The sequence below is a fragment of the Bufo bufo genome, chromosome 6 (assembly GCF_905171765.1).
Source record: "Bufo bufo chromosome 6, aBufBuf1.1, whole genome shotgun sequence".
Taxonomy (NCBI): Eukaryota; Metazoa; Chordata; class Amphibia; order Anura; family Bufonidae; genus Bufo; species Bufo bufo.
Window position 1 is genome coordinate 246,683,460 of NC_053394.1, and position 13,276 is coordinate 246,696,735.

Here is a 13,276-nt window from a genome sequence, read left to right on the forward strand (position 1 = left end):
GAGAACTTAAAGTTCTGTAAGGACAGGAACCACCTGGTGACTCGGGCATTTCTCTCTTGGCCTGGCTCATCCACTTGAGAGGGGAGTGGTCAGTCACCAGGCGGAACTTTATCCCCCAAAAATATTAGTGGAGAGACTCGAGTGCCCACGTGATATCCAGGCACTCTCTCTTCACTATACTATACCTGGTTTTGGCTAGGGTGAGCTTGCGGCTTAAAAAGACAATGGGATGCTCCTACCCATTGACTTCCTGAGAGAGTACAGCACCGAGGCCTACTTCGGAGGCATCTGTCTGTACTACAAACTCCCTATTGAATTTGGGCGTCACCAAAACCGGTGATCCACACAGGGCCGACTTCAAACGGGAAAAAGCCTCTTTTGCCAGCTCATCCCAGCGAACTAACACTGATTTACGTCCCTTCAAGAGCTCTGTCAATGGCGGGGCTATCTTGGCAAAGTGGGGAACAAATCTCATGTAATAGCCTATCATTCCTAGGAATGACTTTACTTGTTTAGTGGTGACAGGTTGGGGACAATTTCTTATCGCCTCTAATTTGTTTATTTGGGGTTTGATCACTCCGCGCCCAATGACATACCCCAGGTATTTTGTCTCCTCGTTAGCGGTTAGTTCAGCTTTCAGGGAGTCTACTACAGCCTGCACTTTGGGCAGGTGACTTTCCCAGTCGGCACTGTGGATGACAATAGCGTCCAGGTAAGCTGAAGCGTACCGACGATGTGGTTGCACCAAAATGTCCATTAGCCTTTGCAAAGTGGCGGGGGCGCCATGCAGACCAAATGGTAACACCTTATACTAGTACTGTCACGGTTACTCCCAGGCTAGGTGTTAGAAGGTGGGAGAGGCTGTCTGCAAGTGATGTCATCTGACAGTCACTTTTAATTTCACTTTGTTGTTGATGGTAATGACCACACCTCTAGTCAGGTGCAGCATAGTGGTCATTACTATTTAAGTCTGGCTATGCCCTTCACTCCTTGCGGTGTATAGCTTAATTTGCTAGTAGAAGAGCTGGTGTGTGTTGTCTCCTCTGGTGTTCCTGCTCTTTCTTCTACTTCAGGAGTTAAGTGTCTCATTCCTTTGTATTTGTTTTGTGTTGTTTCCCCTGCCTACTGGTATCTGGTCTGAGTCAAGACCCCTGTTCCTTCAGCTTAAGGAACAGGTAGTCTTTGGGCCCTATCACTACCTCAGGGCATTACAGGGTAGTCAGGGTTTAGGTTCCAGTGAATGAACGGTCCTACCACTGGGGTTAGGATTTATTAGGTGGTGACCTTTTCCTCTCCCTAGCTTCTAGGCCAGATACCTCCCTCCCCCCCACCTCTTGTGTTTGGTGTGGTGTTCCCTCTCACACCTCGTTGTGACATTATACACCACCAAAACCGCCATTTTGTTTGTTCCAGTGCAGCAATAGATCCAATCCCTGCACTGGTCGGACAACTACAGGGGTTGTCTTTGGAGGTAGCTGACCTCTGCAATACCATCGCCGCACAGATCCAGAGACCTCTGGCAGCTGGTTCCGATTGTGGGAATCAGGCCTTCCCTGAACCTAAGGTTGCTCTCCCAGACAGGTTTTCCGGGAGCAGCGATAATTTCACCCTGTTTAGGGTTTCATGTAAATTATATTTTAAGCTGCGTCCTCGCTCTTCTGGCGATGAGAGTCAAAGAGTGGGTATCATCATGTCGCTGCTTAACCACCTCAGCCCCCAGTGCTTAAACACCCTGAAAGACCAGGCCACTTTTTACACTTCTGACCTACACTACTTTCACCGTTTATTGCTCGGTCATGCAACTTACCACCCAAATAAATTTTACCTCCTTTTCTTCTCACTAATAGAGCTTTCATTTGGTGGTATTTCATTGCTGCTGACATTTTTACTTTTTTTGTTATTAATCGAAATTTAACGATTTTTTTGCAAAAAAATGACATTTTTCACTTTCAGTTGTAAAATTTTGCAAAAAAAAACGACATCCATATAGAAATTTTGCTCTAAATTTATAGTTCTACATGTCTTTGATAAAAAAAAAATGTTTGGGTAAAAAAAAAATGGTTTGGGTAAAAGTTATAGCGTTTACAAACTATGGTACAAAAATGTGAATTTCCGCTTTTTGAAGCAGCTCTGACTTTCTGAGCACCTGTCATGTTTCCTGAGGTTCTACAATGCCCAGACAGTACAAACACCCCACAAATGACCCCATTTCTGAAAGTACACACCCTAAGGTATTCGCTGATGGGCATACTGAGTTCATAGAACTTTTTATTTTTTGTCACAAGTTAGCGGAAAATGATGATTTTTTTTTTTTTTTTTTCTTACAAAGTCTCATATTCCACTAACTTGTGACAAAAAATAAAAAGTTCTATGAACTCACTATGCCCATCAGCGAATACCTTGGGGTCTCTTCTTTCCAAAATGGGGTCACTTGTGGGGTAGTTATACTGCCCTGGCATTCTAGGGGCCCAAATGTGTGGTAAGGAGTTTGAAATCAAATTCTGTAAAAAATGACCTGTGAAATCCGAAAGGTGCTCTTTGGAATATGGGCCCCTTTGCCCACCTAGGCTGCAAAAAAGTGTCACACATCTGGTATCTCCGTACTCAGGAGAAGGTGGGGAATGTGTTTTGTGGTGTCATTTTATATATACCCATGCTGGGTGAGAGAAATATCTTGGCAAAAGACAACTTTTCCCATTTTTTTATACAAAGTTGTCATTTGACCAAGATATTTATCTCACCCAGCATGGGTATATGTAAAAAGACACCCCAAAACACATTCCTCAACTTCTCCTGAGTACGGGGATACCAGATGTGTGACACTTTTTTGCAGCCTAGGTGGGCAAAGGGGCCCATATTCCAAAGAGCACCTTTCGGATTTCACTCCTCATTTTTTCCTGAATTTGATTTCAAACTCCTTAACACACATTTGGGCCCCTAGAATACCAGGGCAGTATAACTACCCAACAAGTGACCCCATTTTGGAAAGAAGACACCCCAAGGTATTCCGTGAGGGGCATGGCGAGTTCCTAGAATTTTTTATTTTTTGTCACAAGTTAGTGGAAAATGATGATTTTTTTTTTTTTTTTTTTTTTTCATACAAAGTCTCATATTCCACAAACTTGTGACAAAAAATAAAAACTTCCATGAACTCACTATGCCCATCAGCGAATACCTTGGGGTCTCTTATTTCCAAAATGGGGTCACTTGTGGGGTAGTTATACTGCCCTGGCATTCTAGGGGCCCAAATGTGTGGTAAGTAGGTAAATGACCTGTGAAATCCGAAAGGTGCTCTTTGGAATGTGGGCCCCTTTGCCCACCTAGGCTGCAAAAAAGTGTCACACATCTGGTATCTCTGTATTCAGGAGAAGTTGAGGAATGTGTTTTGGGGTGTCTTTTTACATATACCCATGCTGGGTGAGATAAATATCTTGGTCAAATGCCAACTTTGTATAAAAAAATGGGAAAAGTTGTCTTTTGCCAAGATATTTCTCTCACCCAGCATGGGTATATGTAAAATGACACCCCAAAACACATTCCCCAACTTCTCCCGATTACGGAGATACCAGATGTGTGACACTTTTTTGCAGCCGAGGTGGGCAAAGGGGCCCATATTCAAAAGTGCACCTTTCGGATTTCACAGGTCATTTTTTACAGAATTTGATTTCAAACTCCTTACCACACATTTGGGCCCCTAGAATGCCAGGGCAGTATAACTACCCCACAAGTGACCCCATTTTGGAAAGAAGAGACCCCAAGGTATTCGCTGATGGGCATAGTGAGTTCATGGAAGTTTTTATTTTTTGTCACAAGTTAGTGGAATATGAGACTTTGTATGAAAAAAAAAAAAAAAAATAAGCATTTTCCACTAACTTGTGACAAAAAATAAAAAATTGTAGGAACTCGCCATGCCCCTCACGGAATACCTTGGGGTGTCTTCTTTCCAAAATGGGGTCACTTGTGGGGTAGTTATACTGCCCTGGCATTTTCCAGGGGCCCTAATGTGTGGTAAGTAGGTAAATGACCTGTGAAATCCTAAAGGTGCTCTTTGGAATATGGGCCCCTTTGCCCACCTAGGCTGCAAAAAAGTGTCACACATGTGGTATCGCCGTATTCAGGAGAAGTTGGGGAATGTGTTTTGGGGTGTCATTTTACATATACCCATGCTGGGTGAGAGAAATATCTTGGCAAAAGACAACTTTTCCCATTTTTTTATACAAAGTTGGCATTTGACCAAGATATTTCTCTCACCCAGCATGGGTATATGTAAAATGACACCCCAAAACACATTCCCCAACTTCTCCTGAGTACGGCGATACCAGATGTGTGACACTTTTTTGCAGCCTAGATGCGCAAAGGTGCCCAAATTCCTTTTAGGAGGGCATTTTTAGACATTTGGATACCAGACTTCTTCTCACGCTTTGGGGCCCCTAGAATGCCAGGGCAGTATAAATACCCCACATGTGACCCCATTTTGGAAAGAAGACACCCCAAGGTATTCAATGAGGGGCATGGCGAGTTCATAGAAATTTTTTTTTTTTGGCACAAGTTAGCGGAAATTGATATTTTTAATTTTTTTCTCACAAAGTCTCCCGTTCCGCTAACTTGGGACAAAAATTTCAATCTTTCATGGACTCAATATGCCCCTCACGGAATACCTGGGGGTTTCTTCTTTCCGAAATGGGGTCACATGTGGGGTATTTATACTGCCCTGGCATTCTAGGGGCCCTAAAGCGTGAGAAGAAGTCTGGAATATAAATGTCTAAAAAATTTTACGCATTTGGATTCCGTGAGGGGTATGGTGAGTTCATGTGAGATTTTATTTTTTGACACAAGTTAGTGGAATATGAGACTTTGTAAGAAAAAAAAAAATAAATTCCGCTAACTTGGGCCAAAAAAATATCTGAATGGAGCCTTACAGAGGGGTGATCAATGACAGGGGGGTGATCAATGACAGGGGGGTGATCAGGGAGTCTATATGGGGTGATCACCACAGTCATTGATCACGCCCCTGTAAGGCTTCATTCAGACGTCCGGATGCGTTTTGCGGATCCGATCCATCTATCAGTGGATCCGTAAAAATCATGCGGACGTCTGAATGGAGCTTTACAGGGGGTTGATCAATGACAGGGGGGTAATCAATGACAGGGGGGTGATCAGGGAGTCTATATGGGGTGATCAGGGGCTAATAAGGGGTTAATAAGTGACGGGGGGGGGGGGGTGTAGTGTAGTGTAGTGGTGCTTGGTGCTACTTTACTGAGCTACCTGTGTCCTCTGGTGGTCGATCCAAACAAAGGGGACCACCAGAGGACCAGGTAGCAGGTATATTAGACGCTGTTATCAAAACAGCGTCTAATATACCTGTTAGGGGTTAAAAAAAACACATCTCCAGCCTGCCAGCGAACGATCGCCGCTGGCAGGCTGGAGATCAACTCTCTTACCTTCCGTTCCTGTGAGCGCGCGCGCCTGTGTGCGCGCGTTCACAGGAAGTCTCGCGTCTCGCGAGATGACGCGTATATGCGTGACTGTGCGCAGCGCTGCCACCTCCGGAACGCGATCCTGCGTTAGGCGGTCCGGAGGTGGTTAAAGGAGACTCCCAGGCTTGGGCTTTTTGTTTGCCGACTGGATCACAGTCCCTCCGGTCGGTGGAGAGTTTTTCAGAGCTCTGGGTTTGATTTACGATGACCCGGATCGGATTACCTTGGCCGAGACTAAGTTGCGTGGCTTGCAGCAGGAAAAGCGGTCTGCGGAGATCTACTGCTCTGAATTTAGGAGATGGGTTACGGATACGGAGTGGAATGATCCAGCTCTGCGTAGTCAATTCTGTCAGGGATTATCTGAGAGGCTGAAAGACCCATTGGCCTTTTACGAGAATCCTGAGTCTTTGGAGGCAGCCATGTCACTTGCTGTACGTATAGATAGACGTCTGAGAGAGATCTAAGGTCCCTCATTCTCAGGAGGTACTATCGTATGAGATGGCGGCTCCCTCTGATACTTTGGGTGGAGAGACTCTCGAGTTTACGCCTTGTGATGAGCCTATGCAGCTAGGGGGAGTTACTCCTGGAACTGCTGGTAAGAGCTTTAGTCATATGAAGTGGATCTGGTTTTGTTGTCGAAAGAAAATACATTTTGTGAATAGTTGTCCATTCTTGCAGCGTCAAGGTAAAAACAAGAAAAATACATTTAATCCCCATGTTACTATTGGTGGTGTGGGTGGGGAGCAAGAAAACGTACTTTTGTCTTTTAATGGTAGTACCAGATTTCTCCTGTCTGCTGAGGTGGCGTTAGACTCCAAAACTGTGGTAATCAAAGTATTTATCGACAGTGGGGCAGGGGTTAACCTGATTGATGGACAGTTTGTTCGTATGCATGGTTTGACTACTAGTGCACTAGAGAAAAGTACCATATTTTTCGCCCTATAAGACGCACCTAGGTTTTTGAGGAGGAAAATAAGAAAAAATATATTTTGAACCAAAAGGTGTTCTTTTGGTGGGCTTTGAACTAATGGTAGCCTGTGAATGACACTGTTATGGGGGTCTGTGGATGGCACTGTTATGGGGGTCTGTGGATGGCACTGTTATGGGGGTATGTGGATGGCACTGTTATGGGGGTCTGTGGATGGCACTGTTATGGGGCGTCTGTGGCTGACACTGTTATGGGGCGTCTGTGGGTGGCACTGTTATGGGGCATCTGTGGATGGCATGACACTGCTATGGGGGGATCTGTGGATGACAGTTAAATAGCATCTTATGCTATTTGACATCCACAGATCACCCCATAACAGTGTCAGCCACTGTGAATGACCCCCAATACAGGGGGTGGGGGCTGGCATCTACACTAGTTTTTAAATGGCAGCGGGGGCCCAGTGCAGTCATTGTATTCTGCACCAGGCCCCGGTCACTGTACTAATGGTATCTACTGTAACTGCAGGCAGGCAATGGTTAACTATAGATATGTTGGATCCAGCAGCCTGTACTTACGATTATAGCAGGCTGGAGGCAGGAGGAGGGGGCTGGGCGGGCTTCATTCATAAAGTGGGCGGAGCAGGCACGTGACGTAGGAAGTTACGCTGCCAGTGCCTGCCCACCCGCCCAGCCTCCTGCCTGCTATGATCGTAAGTACAGGCTGCTGGATCCAACATATCTATTGTTAACCATTGCCTGCCTGCAGTTACAGTAGATACCATTAGTACAGTGAGCGGGGCCCGGTGCAAAAGAATACAGTGACTGCATTGGGCCCCGCTGCCATTCCAAAACTAAAGGTCGGCTCCCAGCCCCTCCTCCCTCCTCGCTGATACACACGCCGGCCGCGCTGTGCAGCTTGTGGTCGGCAGTTTATCAGTGTAAAAATGTCAGCCGTCGCCCCATAAGACGCACTGCCATTTTCCTCCCACTTTTGGGGGAAAAACTGTGCGTCTTATAGGGCGAAAAATACGGTATTTCTGTCTTTGCAATTGATTCATCACCTCTGACCCAAAAATGCCTGTCACAGGTAGTAAATGACATCCATTTAAGAATGGGTGATTTTCATCAGGAATCTATCTCATGTTATGTGTTGGAGGGTCTGCCTGCTCCGTTGGTGTTAGGTCTACTGTGGTTAAGCAAACATAACCCTACCATCGATTGGAAAGCGAAACAGATTCTCGATTGGAGTGAATTTTGCATAGACAACTGACTTAATACATCATTCTCTGTGGTCACCACTAAAGCTGTACCCTCGTTCATTTCCAAATTTTCTGATGTATTTTCTGAGATGGGGGACCAGGAGTTACCTCCGCATCAGGAATGTGATTGTTTCGTCAATCTTATTCTCGGAGCTAAACTGCCCAAATCTCGGTTGTATAATCTTTCGGAACCCGAAAGAAAGGTTATGCGAGGATATATATCCGAGAATGGACATATCAGACCATCCAAATTCTCTGTAGCTGCTGACTTTTTCTTAGTAAAAAAGAAGAATGGTACCCTGAGGCCATGTCTGGACTTTTGTGAGCTCAACTGCATTACCGTCTGTGAGCCTTACCCTCTTCCTTTAATCCTGGATTTCTTTAATCAGATTATCGGTGCCAAGGTGTTCTCTAAATTGAATCTGAGGGGGCTTATAATCTGGTAAGGATCAAGGAGGGGGATGAGTGAAAGACTGCATTTAATACCCCTGAGGGCCATTTTGAGAATCAGGTCATACCTTTTGGGTTAACCAATGCTCCAGCGGGTTTTCAACACTTTATCAATGACATCTTTCATCATCTGGTGGGGAGGTTTGTTGTTGTATATCTGGAAGACATGTTAATTAATTCTCCCGATATGGAGACTCTTCAGGATCATGTGCGACAGGTGTTACAGATCCTAAGAGAGAATAAGTTATATGCTAAGATGGAAAAGTGTGTATTTGCAGTTCAGGAAGTGCAATTCCTGGGTTACCTGCTCTCATCCTCAGGTTTTCGTATGGATCCCGAGAAAGTCCCTGCTATGCTGGATTGGGATCGATCCGAAAATATGAAAGCGCTTATGCGGTTTTTGGGGTTCACCCACTACTATCGTAAATTCATCCTGAACTATTTGATGCATGGCGAGGAAGGGTGCTGATTTCTCAGTTTGGTCTGATGCAGCATTACAAGTCTTTTCAGCTGTGAAGGAGTGTTTTGCTTCTGCAACTATTCTAGTGCAACTGGATGTGTCACAGCCGTTCATTATGGAAGTTGACGCATCCAAGGTCTTGTCGCAGGGTCCTTCACCCAGTAAATGGCGCCCATGTGCATTTTTCTCTAAAAAACTCTCGACTGCTGAAAGAAATTATGACGTGGGTAATAGGGAATTGCTGGCTATTAAGTTGGCTTTTGAAGAATGGTGTCATTGGTTGGAAGGAGCAATTCATCCTATTACTGTACGGTAATTACTGATCACAAAAATCTGGCTTACTTGGAGTCGGCTAAACGACTGAACTCAAGACAGGCCAGATGGTCGTTGTTTTTTACCAGATTTAATTTCACTATCAACTATCGCCCTGGGGTTAAGAATGTCTAGGCTGATTCTTTGTTGCGTAGCTTTCCTGGGGGAGGTGATTCGGAAGATCCTGGTCTGATATTGTCCAAAGGGGTAGTTATATCCGCCCTATATCCCGACCTGGAGGCAGAGGTGTTGGAGGCTCAAGGAGATGTACCGGATTCTTTTCCTCCGGGAAGTTGTTTGTTCCATCTGAATTACGTCAGAAGGTGTTCGAGGAACATCACTGTACTGTTCTCGCAGGACACCCGGGGAGCAGATCCACTGTTGATCTCATATCTCATAGATTCTGGTGGCCGGGGTTGCGTAAGTGTGTTGAGGACTATATGTGAGCCTGTGGTACTTGTGCACGTGTTAAGGTGACACATACTCAGCCTTCCAGGTCTTTGCTTCAACTGCCCATCCCGTCCAGACCATGGACTCATTTATCCATGGATTTTATCACAAATTTACCTAATTCTTCAGGGAAAACTGTGATTCTGTTTGCTGTTGATTGATTTAGTAAGCACTTTATAGCATTACCAGGTCTTCCCAATGCTAAAACTCTTGCACAGATGTTTGTCGACAACATCGTGAAATTACATGGTTTTCCCTCTGATGTGGTGTCTGATAGAGGGACTCAGTTTGTTTCCAAATTCTGGAAGGCGTTCTGTACTCATCTGGGGGTACAATTGTCCTTCTCTTCGGCCTTTAATCCTCAGTCGAACGGACAGACAGAACGCACGAATCTGGAGACTTATTTGAGATGTTTTGTCTCTGAGAACCAGGAGGAGTGGTCTTCGTTCTTGGCTTTGGCCAAGTTTGCTATAAATAACCATAGACCAGAGTCCACTGATAAGTCGCCATTCTTTGGGGCATATTGGTCCCACCCGCAATTTGGCACTTTTTCTGGTACTGAGACTTCTGGTGTACCGGAAGAGGAAAGATTTTCCTCTTCTTTGTCATCTATCTGGTGGAAAATTCTAAATAATCTGAAAAAGATGAGTAAGAAGTATAAACGTATGGCTGACAAGAGACGTATGAGTGGTCCGGACCTGAGAGTGGGTGATTCTGTGTGGCTGTCCACAAGAAACATTAAGTTGAAAATACCTTTTTGGAAGTTGGGTCCAAGGTTTATTGGCTACCTGCCAGTAGCCTTTGGTGAGGTCCAAAACAGAATAATACGGGGCTTGTCCTAACCTCTCAATCAGCTCGTCTACCCGGGGCATGGGATACGTGTCAAACTTAGATACCTTGTTTAATTTTCGAAAATCTTACAAAACCGCCGCTTCCCATCCGGTTTGGGTATCAGTACTATAGGGCTGGCCCACTCACTTCTAGACAAATCAATGAGGTTTAGTTGCAGCATTAATTCTACTTCCTCTGAGATGGCCTGTCGTCGAGCCTCGGGTAACCAGTATGGTTTCAACCAGATTTTGGCCTGAGGCTCAGTGACAATGTCATGCTGGATTATGGAAGTGCATCTAGGGAGGTCTGAGAACACATCCGTGTTCCTGCTGACGAACTCCCTGGCCTCCTGAGTCTGTTTAGAGGAGAGGCTGTCAGCAATCTTCACTGTGGCAACCGCTTCCCTTACAAGACTGAGGGGCCGGAACCTCTCCCCCTAGAAAACTCGGCCACGGGCTATCATCAGTACTGGTCTCCCTATCCTTCCACGGTTTGAGTAAATTCACATGGTACACCTGCTCCTGCTTCTGCCGCTCTGGCTGGTGTAGCTTGTAGTTTACTTCTCCAACCTTTTTGAGTACCTCGTAGGGTCCCTGCCACATAGCCAGTAACTTACTGTCCACTGTCGGTACCAGAACCAAAACCCGATCTCCCGGGTTAAAGATCCAGACCCGAGCCTGCCGATTATACACCCGACTTTGAGCTCGCTGAGCTGCCTCTATATGTTCCTTTACCAGCGGCAACACGGTTTCCATACATTCCTGCATCTGGGTGACGTATTCAACAACACTTTTATATGGAGTGGGTTGTTGCTTCCACGCCTCTTTGGCTATGTCCAACAGACCACGTGGATGTCTGCCATATAGTAGTTTGAAGGGCGAGAACCTAGTAGAGGCCTGGGGCACTTCTCGCGCTGCAAACATAAGATAGGGCAGAAGAAGGTCCCAGTCCTTTCCATCCTTAGCTACTAATCATTTGAACATAGTTTTTAACGTTTGATTAAACTTTTTTACTAGGCTGTTAGTTTGCGGGTGATAGACTGATGTCCATATCTGTTTGATATTCAGCAACTTACAGAGCTCCGGCATGACCTTGGACATAAAAGGAGTCCCCTGGTCAGTCAGAACCTCTTTGGGTTCCCTACTCGGGAAAACATCTCAATTAACTCTTTTGCTATGAGTTTGGCCGATGTATGTCACAGTGGTACCGCTTCCGGGTACCAAATGGTGTAGTCCAGGATGACCAAGATGGGTTGGTGCCCCCTAGTGGATTTCAGTACTGGGCCTTCGAGATCCAAAGCAATTCTCTCAAATGGTACCTCGATAGGCCATCAGTTTGCGGGTGATAGACGGATGTCCTTATCTGTTTGATATTCAGCAACTTACAGAGTTCCCGCATGACCTTGGACATAAAAGGAGTCCCCTGGTCAGTTAGAACCTCTTTGGGTATCCCCACTCAGGAAAAAATCTCCATGAACTCTTTTTCTATGAGTTTGGCCGATGTATGTCGCAGTGGTACCGGCTCCGGGTACTGAATGGCATAGTCCAGGATGACCAAGATGTGTTGGTGTCCTCTAGCGGACTACAAAATATATAGCGATTATCTTAAATGGTACCTCGATAATTGGGAGGGTCACCAAGGGACTGTGGAACAGTTGTTGGGGGCTAGTGGTTTGGCAGGTCGAGCAAAACTAACAAAAGTCATCTACCTCTCTAAAGACACTGGGCCAGTAAAACCAATGTAGTATCCGGTCCTGTGTCTTCTGCAGTCCCAGATGACCCCCGAGAACAAGTGGGTGGACTAACTCTAACACAAGTTTTTCGATAGGACCAGGGGACCACGAACTGTTCAACAGGTTCACACCGCAGCTGGTTTACCCGATATAGCATATTCTGGTGGATTACTTTCTCGTACATCACCAGGTAGGTTTCAATGTCATCCGCGGGTGATATCTTAGGGATCGTTGCACGGACTGATTTACGGGCATCGTGGACGCTTGGGGTGGCTCCTGTTATCTGCAAAGCCATCACGTGTTGTTGCAGCAACTGGTTGGTCTCTTGCAGCTGCTTATTAGCCTCCCGTTGGTGCAGGTTGGTCTCTCGCTGCTGCAAATTAGCCTCCATGTGGGCCTTCACAACAGCCTCCATTTTGGTGTGGGGCACGGGTTGAAATACAGCTGGTTTAATGTACAACATACAGCTGTGCCCAAAAATATATCTGCATTCACGCCAGCCTCACTGCACTTGCCCGTATCCTCCACCAATTGTGGAGATTCGCTCTGGTAGTTAGGACTAGCGGATGCAGTATAGAGGCAAAGTACACAGTTCTTGAATCAAACAGTGGTGTTTATGCACAAATTGGTGTATAAGAAAATGCAGATAAGGTGTATCACAAAACGCAGGTGGCTTGGTGTTTGTTCATACACAAAGAAAGTCCATAAACAATAGAAAGTCACCTTTTCTCCTGGGTGTTAATTCACATCCTGTTAGCAGTTCAGCCTCATCAAGTCCACAGGCTGAGTCCTGAGTCCTCCAGCCCGGCTCAAACCCCAAATCCCAGCACAGCCCTCAGTTCACAGCACCCAGACTCCTGAGCTCCACTGTTAGAGGGAGGCAAATCCACCACAGCTGGCAGTGCTGGCAGTTTTTTTTTATGCCTGGAAAACCTGGCCTGGAACATGGGGAGTAGTCACCCACCCAGCACTTTGACTACTCCCAGTAAGAGCCGTCCCGGATCAGCTATGACAGCCATGCTAACTCTCAAGGTGTCAATTAGCAATAGCTGCTGCTGACACAAAAAATTCCGGCTCTTACTTCACCGAGGCCAGGAACCTTGGTGACACATACCTTCCATCCACGATGATTCCAGGTACCCTCTCATAATATGCAGCGTCACCATAAAGTGGCCTGGGAGAACCGTGGCTCCGATGTGGTGGTCCAGCCATCTGCAGCAAACGCTGCATCACCCAGTGGCATGCACCCAATTTCAGGCAGTCAAGGCTCCACCACATCAGCCAAAGGAAGCCTTCTGTCCTTATCATCTGCTGGTCCTGATGCTTCTGCTCCAGCAACTACTCCTCATCAGTCATTCCGTCAGCAATTGATCACCGA